This window comes from Microtus oregoni, unplaced genomic scaffold, assembly GCF_018167655.1.
Source record: "Microtus oregoni isolate MIOR12 unplaced genomic scaffold, Mior012 000046F_ref0000063, whole genome shotgun sequence".
Lineage (NCBI taxonomy): Eukaryota > Metazoa > Chordata > Mammalia > Rodentia > Cricetidae > Microtus > Microtus oregoni.
Window position 1 is genome coordinate 16114273 of NW_024543220.1, and position 12635 is coordinate 16126907.

Sequence of the window (12635 nt, forward strand, 5' to 3'; positions counted from 1 at the left end):
ACCCTGAGGTGTCCCTGGACAAACTTAGAACCTACCCCTGTTGGGGCTCCCATCCTCAGGACTTCCAGCTTCTACCCCGGGAACCTTGCATAGGCACATGGGCAGCCAGGCTGGTGCCAGGCAGGGCTGGAGCCCTGTCTGGGGATGCCCCACAGCAGCCGGAGTAACCTCTGGCTCACAATGTCCCCATGCTGAGTTCTGGAGCTGCTTCTGGGGAGGAAGTGGCCACTTGACCTTTCTTGGGGTGCCCATAAACAAGTTAACCCTCCAGGGCCTGGCTGGCTTCTCCCTGGGGAGGCCTTTTTTCCGCACCCTATCCTTCCTGCCTGCTGAACCACCATCTAACTGCTTTCCATTGGTCGCCATCCTAGCAGCACATGGCTTCTCTTGGCACTGAATCCAGTTTCTAATGGCATCCAGCTTCCCTGAGGAGCTGGGCTGCTGATGTCTAAGTCAGATCCAGGGAATGGCTCCTGCTTCTCTTCCTCCAGAGTGGGTACCGTTACTAACTCAGTTTCACAAGAACAGCCATGCGTTGCCCTCTGTGCAGAGACATTGGACCTGCTCCACACCTTCTCACTGTCATAGATGTTCACCAACCAGAATGGAAAGGGACCCAAACCACAAGGGTCCTCCTTAGAGCAACCAGCAGGGTACTTTGGGCTGTCACAGGGACCTCAGTTCCTCTCTGGAAGGTCCCCAGGCAGGTGTGGGTCTGGAACAAAGGTGAGCAATGCCCTCCAAGCCTACAGGTCCTCTCTGCCAGGTGCCGCCTCACCTCACGCCTGTAGCTAAATCAACTCTTGCTGGTGCAGAGTGTAGGAGATGGAGCCTGGAAAGGAGGGCATTGAAGGATCAAAGTCGCTATCCCAGCTCCACTTGGCATTTGGTCCCCTGGTTTCCTGGCTCTGATCACCTGCCTCGAGTTGACTGTTACCCCATCAAGCACGTTTTTTTTCTCCCAGGAAGCTTCTAAGCACACACACACACACACACACACACACATATGCACCACACACACAGAATAATCAACTTCCTCTGACAAGAATAAATAATATAGACCCCATCAAGATTAATTTTCAAAGGTAATTCTTTAAGTAAATTCAACTTGGGAATCTTATTTATTTATTTAGCATACATCTGGGGCTTTTCAAATCATGTTTGAAGGGGCCCTTGATTCATGGTTGACCAACTCCAGCCATGAAACCAACCTTACCATCAATCCTGCTAATTAAATTCCCCTCCGATGTTTTAAACCGAGTTTACAAATTCAATTTATTCTATTTGTTCTGTGAAGCACCTCAGCTGCCCCCACTCAGGTCCAAAAGGGCTGCAGAAAGCTAATGAGTCTGTTGTTTTTGCTAGTGTGTAAGTGGGGTCCAGGGATGGAACTCAAGGGCCCTCTGGATGCTGGGCTAGCACCCGAGCCCATGATTTCTCTGTACGCAGGTGGCTCCCCAGCCCTAGTAAACATCCCAGTCCTGTTTGTGACATTACTTTGTTCTTCCTGGTACCTTTTGACTCAGAACTGCTAAACCACAAGGAGGAGCTCAGTATAAAGCTAGAATCACCCGTGTGTGGCAGGCAGGAGCCAGAGGCGCTGTGAGGGGAGCCCTGCTATACCTGGCTCTCACAGGTGTCACAAACACTTTACACACACAGTCCACTGTGCAACCCATGTCCCTGGGCCCCATGGCATATGTTTCTCAAGACCAGAGACCATGCTCTGAGCCAGGGCTGCTTTCCTGCCCAAAGTATCGGTGATTTCTCAGGGTACCACACTGTACTGACAAGCCTGCCGTGAGCTGCAGGTCCGGGGCCTGCACGTTCTGCAGAGGAGCCAGACTCCCAGGCCCTGTCTAGGCTCCTGCACATCAGTCTACCCTTCCTTCCTATTAGCCTGGCATCTGCCAGGTACAGGCTGTTTCTCTTCTGAATTCTCCCCAAACTCCTCCCATTAGAGGGCCACGACTCCTACAGGGCACATTTCCATTTGCGTTGCCAGCTTGGCAGCTCCTGCATGGAACTGGGTTCCTGGTACCAGGGGGCTACAGTCACTCCCCTCCCCTCCAGGCCCCGCTTTTCACCTACGTACTGGAGATCGGACTCAGGTCCTCAAGTCTCTGTATGTGGTGAGCTCTTTACTGACGGAGCCATCTCTCAACCCTACAGGCAGGACTTTCCATGCTGACTTCTATGGATCTGTTACCATGTGCCTGGCCGTGCCGCGTTACACATGATGTATATTTAAGCTGCCTCACACTCTGAAGGAACCCTGACTGTCTGTGACACTGGGTGTCTGGCTGTCCATGAGCCGCAGTGAACCTGGCCTCTGTATGCGATAATGCTGGGTTAAAGCCTACTCCATCCTTGGCATCCAGGGTTATTACTGGGGATGGGATCAGTCATGCGGGCACTGGGAACCTGAATGTCCACAGTTGGCTTCTCAGACTCCAGGATCCAAAGGTCAAAAAATATACAGCCTGACTCAGCGCCTCAGACATGAAGAGCCAGGTGATCCCGTGGTCCCTCTGCCAGCGGCATCGCCCAGGCCCAGGTGGACAGAGTAATGCTCATCACATGGTGATGTGGTCAGAGAGATTAGAGTCAAAGCCTGAGCCCTGGTAGCCGCAACAAATTAGGTTTGGCCATTTGTCTTCAATATGCCAATTAAAGACAGATAATAATGAAAAGCCGAAAACCGAGGATTATTCGCTGTGGTCACATTGGGAAGAACAAATCAAGGATCCAGTGATCCCTCGAGTTTGTCTTTGGGTTGCTCACATGAGGTTCAGGTTTAAGAAGAGGGCAGGCAGTATGCTTAGCTAAGCAGTCTTGTTTCAAAACATGGTCCCACCCACCATGGACTGATCATCAAAAGTTGGAGACAAGACTCTTGGGGAAATTTTAGTTCTTTGAGAACCTCATATCCCAGGACCCCTGAGAATCAGTCCCGTGAAATGTGTAGGGTCTGAAGGGCACCCACCCTTCTGTCACCTTTGCTACATCGAGAACATGTGGTCATCAAGTGCAGGGAGCAAAGGCTTTCCCTCCCAGTTCTCAGGATGTGTCTGTGCATGCCGACTTCCCAGATAGACAGGGACCAGCCTCTCTCTGTCTCCAGCTCTGGTTTCCCCTTCTGGGCGAAAGCATCATCCCAACCCAGACTAGGTAGAGCTGAACAAAGGGACAGGAGATCTTAGCTCGGGGTCTCTCAGTGGCGCAGAGACTGTAAGAGGCTGTGAAGGGGAGCAGAGGTGTGTGGCAGACAGAGCATAGTCTGCATTGTACTTCTCGGGTGCGTTTCTGAATATTCTTTGTAGAATAGTAGAAATTGCCATCAGACCAGCTAAAGCAAGCACGTTGGTAACCATGGTAACTCAACACTGGGCTAAGGCCTCTGGTGGCCAGGAGGGAGGTCCATGGGACCTGGGAGAGGGAGCTGTGGTGAATGGATCGGACTGAAAACCTTTCCAGTCTTTGGGGTTAGAATCCCTGGTCCTCATGGAGTGGTGTCTGTCCCCATTACACAAGATCTGAAGCCCTAGCAGTGACAGCAAAATTGTAGCCACGGGTGCCCTCACTGGATTCACATGGACTGGGCAGGAGTCCTGAGAGTGGGGCAGTCCAGGCTTCCTTCTCCAAGGCTGCCCAAGCCCTGCTTGGGTATCTGCGCTCCCAGGTTGGTGTCAAGGTTGAGCGGAATGATTGCAGAGCCTGGTGAGTCAAGGTCTTCTCTCTGAATCTGGCTACATGGAAAGCATAAAAAGCCAATACGGTCGAGAGTGAGAAAGATCAATTCCTATCTAGAGCATTCAGAGGGAAACCAGTCTAACACACAAGCTCACAAATTCACCAACGTCTATAACTATCTGTACAGTCACTAATTGACCATGCCCAGAATCCTTGTCCACACCAGCTTCAGTAGAACTGGTTTGAGGGGATGTTCAGAAAAGCAGGCTGGGTTGGCAGGCCATATCCTTATCCAGGCTGGAAGCTGGATCTGAGCCTTCTTAGCCCTGTGATGGGAGATTGTGGCAAGAGTCTTCAGCAGAGCAGAGAAGCTGCGGAGCTCAGATCTTCCCAGGGGGCGTGGCGGCGAGCGACCCAGAGCCTTCCCATTATCTCTGTGGTCCTGCGGACTGGCGTTGGCACAGCCCAAGCATCTCTAGCCCAAACACCTGAAATCCATAATGTTTCCCCATCACCGTGTGTGTGTGTGTGTGTGTGTGTGTGTGTGTGTTCAGAGGTGGGATAGGGATAGAGAGGAGTTTGTGGTTTGATAAACCAGAGTTATCCTGAACATGGAACCATGCCTTAAATTACTGGGGGAAGCAGTAAAGCAGTTACCTCTCTGCCATGGTGCTCTGAGCAAGACCTGAATCCTCTTTGTAGATTTCAAACCCCCAAAGTGGATCCTTCCTGTGGTGGGGATGGACGGTAAGGGCTGCAATGGATGAGAACTGGGTGCTGCTATCTGGCTTCTCGGGCTTCATCTCAAGAGGGCGCTGGGGGCAGAGCCTAGCTCTGAAAGGGAGGTTATGCCAGGAAGGTCAAAGTGTGAAAAACAAGATGGAGTCACTGATGTCAACCCCAACAAAGAATCCACAAGGGCTTCTCTGTGGGATCACCTGACAGTAATTAGTGCCGTGCACCGCGCCCGTGTCTGCGCTCTGTGTGCTGGCACCCAGTTACCGAGCTTTAGGCAAGGGAGCTGGAGGTTAAAATACACAGACACACACAGACAGAGAGACAGCGACACGGGTCATTCTTGAATTCCCCAAGAATGCTCCCTTTATTGTGTTCAGGGGCAGTTCATATAGAGATAGCTATGCCCCAGCCAAACCCACCAGAAACCACTCTCCTGCCATCAGGAACTCCTGAAGGTCTCGTGCTCAGAGCAGCTGAAGGCACTCAGATCAGGGGATTACAAGAAATTCAGGATCTGGGGTCTCACTGCTCCCAACAAATTAGTACAGAGAAGCATCAGGACCCTGAGCCCTGCAAAGGCCACCACAGCCTCACAAAGGACATTAGCCAGCAAAAGCTGAAGTTTGACTACGCCCGCAGTTCTCTGAGGAACTTGGATTCCTGTAGAAAGGAACTGCTCTCCCAAATCGCTGTCTGTGTGCTTCCTACAAGCTCTCTGGTTGTGTTTTCCAGAGTGTAGAGGCAGCCATTATGGGGAAATAAAGAACAAAACATACATTCTATTCCCAAGAAATTTGGTACAGAATAGGAAGCTCTAGGCACATGAAGGCAGCCCATGGACCCAGAGCTAACTGCCAGGGAGCATCAGAAATGGGCTGTGAGAGGTGGGGAGGGGGAAAGTATTTCTGGGGGAAACTAGGGAGGCCTACATTCTGGTCTCAGAACTGTCCATGGTGGGCTAGCAGGGATGGACTTCTCTGGGAGTCTGGCTATGTCTGCTAGGTCAGACCTTCTTTTGCCCACACTGATCGAGACACTGAATCCCTGAGCCTACACACCTGTGATATCCCACAGGCACCCCTTGCATTTTGGGTAATGACTTAAGGTTTCTCTCACAGAGCATTATGACTACAGGGCACAAAAGGGACACCCTCCTTTTTTCAGCCAACTGCTATGCCCTTGGCGAGGCTGCAGGGGTGCCGAGGGTGGGTCTTACTGGAACTCTGGGTGACAGCAAATTGCCTGAGGTCCATGAGTGCACAAAAATCCTGGCCTGAAACTTTGGTTGACCCCCAAATACAGTGCAAGTGTCCACTGTCCAAATGTAACTCCAGGCAAACCTTCCCTCTTTCCCAGGGCCTCAGCTTCCTGCTGAGAGAGCTGCCTGGCCCAGTTCCACTCAGAGGCAGCCCCCAGCCTCTGGCTCTGACCCTGCACTCATCCTTCCTGCCCACCAGATCTGCCTTGAGGCAGGATGAAGGGGAAACCTGAGACTGCCTATGGCAGTTTCTCCCCATAACCAACTTTTCCACAAGTCTATCCTGCCAGCCTCAGGCTTAATCTATGGATTTTTCTGGACACTGAGATTCATACCTTTGACCCAGAGAGCACTGTGGGTCACTGCCCTGGCAGGAACTAGACGGGGAAGGAGGAAGTTTGTGCAGACGGGGTGTGTGGGTGTGCCGGCCCTGGTTTTTATCCTCCTTGCTCTCACGGCTGGTCTGTGAAGGCAAGTTGTCCCCACCCGTGGCCAGCCTCTGGGCCCTGGCAGCAGCTGTGGCTTCCATGCCACCCTTACCCATTCTCTGGTGCAGATCCTGGCGAGGCTGCAGGCCGGCACAGAATGCGACAAGAATGGTGCTCGTGTGCACCCCCAGTGAGTTCCAAGTGCCTACAGTTCCATCACAGCCGAGGACACAGGTCCGTGGGACCACGCTGTGAAATGGCCACACTCGAAGATGGCTTTTGGCTCATTGCTAGAGGACAAAGATGAGAACAGAAACCGCAGCTCAACTGGCCCAGGGCCATGAGCTAGAGAAGGCAGCCTGTACACTGCTGTCTCTGCAAACAATGCATAGTGGCAGGTTCTGGGGACACTCATCTCCTGAGGCTACACTGGGAAGAGGCCCTTGGTCTCGCTGACACTGGCATTGAGGACTCAGCGCATCATGTGCCCTGTGGTTCACCATGGATGCCCTTCCCCTTATACTCCCATTTAATCCTTACAACGTCAAATGAGGTCCCTCTGCTGCCCCTGTTCCCACGGCCCTGATAGGTCAGAGTAGCAGGGCTGGCCCAGGTCCTCAGTTTGGCCCAGAGCCCTGTCATGTCATAGGTGGGAGTCTAGAATCACATGGAAGAGAAAGAGAGCCAGGATGCTACAGCCAAAGACTACAAGTTCAGGGAAGGGGTTTGAAGAAACACACAACGGTCTTCAACTTCCCAAGATGTGCAGTCTTTGGGGCTTGCTGGCCCATGGTCAAGAGGATAAAGTGCCTCACTCCCTGGAGGGATGCTGGGATCCAAATTATGGTCCTCTAGAAGAGCAGTAAGTGCTCTGAGCCATCTCTCCAACCCCCGCTCTACTTATTAAACAATGTGTGTAATTTATAAAGAATAATCACTTCAATCATAAATTTGTGCTGCCAATTAAACTACACAGAATTATTGCAAGGAGTTGTGTGTGTGTGTGTGTGTGTGTGTGTGTGTATGTGAGCCAAACTCTTGCATTTCCAATTCAACTATGATTTGACAATTGTTCACAATACTGTAGAAGCCCAAAGCTGAAATGGGATAGTGGGGAGGAGTGTTCGTAACTAGCACAAGCTGGTTGGTCCACATTGGCTAATACTTTGCTGTTGTGTGCCCAGACTCCCGAAATAACCACACTGTATTAATTAAATAATTAAATTAATTGATTAATTAAATCACGGCTTGGCCCATTAGCTCTAGCTTATTGGCTAGCTTTTACATGTTAATTTAACCCATTTCCATTATTTTATATTTTACCATAAGGGTCATGGCCTACTGGCAATGCTCTGGCGGCTCCATGGCTTCTCCCTGACTCTGCCTCCTTTCTCCCAGCATTCAGTTTAGTTTTCCCCACCTAGCTGTACCCTGCCCTATCAACAGGCAAAGACACTTTCTTTATTCACCAATGGTATTCACAGCACACAGAGGGGAATCCCACATCACTTTGCTCTTGAGTATGAAGAAAAGTCTTCGTAATTTCTCTCTGCTAGTCTATTAATCGCTGAGTCAGGAATACTTAAATCTCCAACTCTGATTGCTTTTAAACTTTGTACTAGTATCATTTGAATATGAAATGTCCCTCCCAGTCTTAGTGGTGAATGTTTTGTCCTCCAGATGGTGGTGCTATTTTAGGACAGTCTATTAACCCTAGGAGGTAGGACCTAGATGGGGGAAATGATTAACTGGTCTTTAGTCCTTTCTTCACTTTTTCTGTTCCCTACATAACATGTGCTGAGAAACCTCCTTCATGCTCTGTGACATGTGACATTGTGACATCCTGCCTCACTATTTGCTAAGAACAACCAAAGACTGTGGGCTGAAGCCTCTGAAATCATGGGCCCAAATTAGTCTTTCCTCTATTAAGTTGCTTCTATCAGATATTTTATCATAACTGTGATAAAAACTAGCACATAAAATTGGTACCAGGAGTGTGGTCTGGCTGTCAAGCATCTTTCTTATTGTCCAGATATAAAACATATGAATTCTTTTTTTAATATTTATTTATTTATTATTTATACAATATTCTGTGTTCATGTATGCCTGCAGGCCAGAAGAGGGCACCAGACCTCATTACAGATGGTTGTGAGCCACCATGTGGTTGCTGGGAATCGAACTCAGGACCTCTGGAAGAGCAGGCAATGCTCTTAACCGCTGAGCCATCTCTGCAGCCCCTGAATTCTTTTTAGTAGACCTAGTACCTCTAACAGCCCATCTTCTTCATTAATTTTTTTTATCTTACTCCCATGGGGGCAGGAAGACAGATGAAAATAAGAAAGGAAGAATTGATTTTGGGCTCTGAGTTTGAAGGCATGGTCCATCTTGGTGGGAGAAGTTATAATGGCAGAGGCTTGAGACCACTGGTCATATTGTACCCACAGTCAGAAATCAGAGAGCAATAAGTGCTCTCTTTCCCCTCTTTAAATTCAGTCCTGAAACACACCCCCTGCCACCCATTGAGTGGTACTGCACACATTCAGGGGAGAATTGGATTGTCCCATCTTGGTTAACTCATCTAGGTAATACTTCACAGACCTGATGAGAGGTTTGTTTCTGTGGTGATTCTTAATCTTGTTAAGTTGATATCTGGGATTAACCACCAGCCCTTCTTTGTGTATACTTTGGACATGCACCTTTCTGACCAAACTGTTTGTTTTCAAATCCTTCTGCCCCTGTAAATTCTCTCTATAAACCTGACTAAGAGCAGCCACTAAAGCCCATGACACAGCCCAAAGGCTCCCCTGCCTTGAGATTTCTGATGCCACTCATTAGTCCGTCGCTTTCAAACTCATCTTACTCCAAATCTCGGAACATGGACAGAATATAGACAGATCCTTTGCTAGCCCATTCTACAGATGGCCTGTAATTTTCTTCCCAGACATCTTTGCTCCTACCTGGAACCCTAAGACCATGACTGTTCCATTGGTCCTGAGCTTGCCCTGCACCTTCTCCATCCTGTATCTCCTAACTTCCAAGATGCTCCCACATCCATGGTCGTGTGCGCTGTGCTCTGCTGTGCTGGCCCAGATCAGAGCACCAGCATCATTCCCTGGGTACCACCAACGTTCTCAATCAGTGACTTCTGTGTAGCTATGACCGAAACCCTTGATGAGAACAGTGTCCAGGGAGGAGAAATTCATTGTGGCTCCTGGTTTTGGATGGTTCATTCCACAGTTTTTTGGGCCCGCAGGTCAGAAGAAGGTAATGAATTCCCAACAATTCCCAATTGTCCTCTGATTGCCACGCTTGTACTGTGGCATGCAAACACAGACATAATAAATACGTAAAGATTAGAATTTTTTAACTTTCTCAAAGCAGGAAGAAGTTGCCACTGACCTCGTGGCAGACAGGAAAGAGAGAAAGGAACGAGAAGGGATCTGGTCCCTGAAGGACTCACAGCCAGACCCTCTCCCATCTGGACCCCACCTCCTGAAGTTCTTAGAATCTCCCAAAATAATATCTCACCAGCTGAGGCTATAGATCTTAACATACGAGTCTGTCACGGGCACTTTCAATCTGAATGAGTACAGGTACTGCAGGACGCTTCAATACCTGTCCTGTTGTGTGCGTGAATCAACTCACACACCTGCATCCCCTCGAATGCTGCTCCACCGCAGCCCCTTACCTGACACCTCTGTATACATCTGCCAGCTTTTCCTTATGCTTTGGGGGTTGGGGCGGGGGGAGAAGATAGAGTCTCACTGTGTAGAAACGGTCAGTCTTGAACCAACTACATAGACAGGCTGACCTTGAACTCACAGAGATCCACCTGCTTCTGCCTCCTGGGTGCTGAGACTAAGGGTGTATGCCCCAAACCCAGTTCCCTCGAGCAGTTCTGAAGCTCTGTTTTCGGGTATGGGGGCTGACATAGCATTGTGGTAACTTGGCCCCTGCTGTTCTGCAGTGTCTTCTTCCTGTCATGGATGCTGAGGAAATTGCAGTTTGGATCCTGGTCTTTTGTGTGTCCTTCTAATGCTCTGCTTTTGAAATGAAACATTCAGACCCCACAGGTCATGTTGGGTGGGACTGGGCTGAAATCTCTCTCAGGATTTGTTTTCTTTATCTGATTGCTTATCTCCCTCTTTATTTTGCCCAGTCAAGTAGTGAGGTAAATATATGCAGCTCGATTTACATAAGTCTTGCCCTCTGCTCTGGGAAACCGAGTTCTGTTCTGTCCTTCAGTGGTTTTCCTGCTGATTTCCAATGCCGTGCCCTATGGCATTGGAAGCTTGTGACCAGCCACCTGCAGGTGACTTTGCACCTCCTCACCTGGGCAGGGTAAGAGCCTGCCAGCCTCACCTGTTGTTCCACGGTCTTCGCCCTCCTTTCTTGTGGTTGTTTGTGTTCTTTTCCCTTTTCCATGTTTGGAACCGCATCACACACAGACATCGGTTTTTAAGAAGGTCTTTTGAAATCACAATTGAATTGACAACTGTTTGTAAATGTCCCCGTCATGGTCACCACACACCAAGATGCCATGTGAACAAACAGCTTCTTCTCTTCCTTCTGGAGCGCACTATTTGTCCTTTGATTGTGACATTGTTTTAATGCTGTTTTTATTTGTTTGTGATTCTTCTGCTTTGGACAATAAGGTCCTTGAGAGACAAAGCAGTATCTGTTCATCCTGGAACTCAGCACAATGCCTGGTATTGGGCAGGAGTTCAGCAAATGTTGGGCCATCGCTCATTTCCTGACTGCCAAATGGCTCACGGGGTGACGGAATGATGAGACCACAGAAACACAAACACCAAACATGGGTTTGGACATGTCCCAGCAGACAGACCAGATAACGACACTTAGGTCCATCTCCCCTTCTCCACCTTCACCATCCACCTCCCGTGCAAGATGCAGCAAGAGGGAAGCCAGCTGGGGCCATCATCACAGGCTCCAGTAACCTAACTATAAAATCTCCCCCAACCGCAATGAGGCCTCCGGCAGTCCTGACGTTGGCCTCCTTCCAGACCCTTCAGTGTGTAATGAGTCCAGAGCCCTTGGGTGTGTTTGCATTAGAATTAATGTGACTGTAGGTGAGGTTCAGGGAAGGGGATTGGGTCACATCTGGCCCGTGCTCCAGCTGCCCTGGAAAGTGACTCAGAGCCTCATGCTTGCTCCTGATCTCATTGGGGAAACTGAGACAGCTTAGCATCTTTAGCCAACACAAAGAATTTTCTGGAACTCCACTAGTATAGTACCTGCTTAGCAACCTGGCTAGCATTCATGCTCTAAGACGCCTTGCTGCTCGGCTGGTACTCCCCGGTGGCCTTGGGAAGTGGCTGGGTGGCTCTGAGCTGGACAAGGCCACAGCTGCCTACAATAGACAGTGTTCTGAACTCCTCTGAAACACGAGGATGTGGAACTATTTCTCTCCTAGCATTTTGAATCCAGAACAATTCTAGTATTATGGCTTTTACCACGCTTGGCTGACCTCTCTGTAATTTCTAAGCCTTGAAATGTTGAAACGTCCAGGAAAAATGTTCACAATGTGCTATATTGGAAGTTTCTACATAAATAAGTTAAAAATGAGAAATAACATTTTCCCCTTCTGGGGAGTTCTAACCTGTTATAGAAGGGAGCTCATTTCACAGTGGGACCTTTAGGCTCGCACACAGCTTTGTTTAGACGGTCCGGAGATAAACTTTCGTGTGTAAAATTACATAAAGTTTCTGCCCCCTGTTTATTTACTAGGTGTGTGAGCTGGGATGGGGTGGGGTCTAACCAGAGGTTTCTCTCCTGCCCACCAGTTTCCAAATACCCACTCCGAGGTTAATAATAATTACAAACTGTTTGGCCTATTAGCTCAGACTTCTTATTAGCCAGCTCGACATCTGAATTAACAATTCCTACTAATCTGAATATCTCCATATGCTCAATGGCTTACTGATAAAGCTCTGGCCTCTTAGTCCTCTGGCAGCTGCTGGCATCCCTCTTGACTCCACCTTCTTTCTCCCTGTATTCAGTTTGGCCTTCCCACCTATCTTTATTCTGCCCAAAGCAGCTTCTTTTTTAACTAATGGCAATAAGAAGTACTCGCAGCATACAGAGGGGTATCCCACATCAGTGGGCTCTGTCTCCCCCTGTGATGGAAGACCCATGTAACTCTGTACCCCCAAAGAGAAGATAGTATGCACAGCACAGCCACCAATTTGGTCTAGATCTCTCTTCCTCCCCACATGCACACAGCTCAGCCATCAATTCTTCACAGTCTGCATCACAGAGTCCTCATTTTAATACAGGGATGCTGCTGTGGGAGAGGCAACCTGTCCTTGCGCCCACAGGCCTCTCTCCACAGGGCTACCTCGCAGAGTGACACCTCAGAGATACCTTTAGCCAATGGTTCTATCGGGGAGGAGAAAAGACTGCCACGGGGAGTGGCCAGACACTCTGGGCTCTGATGGGGACCTAGACAGTTACAATGAAGGTGACTGGCTGGGTTGGTGGCTGGGAATTCCCAGTGT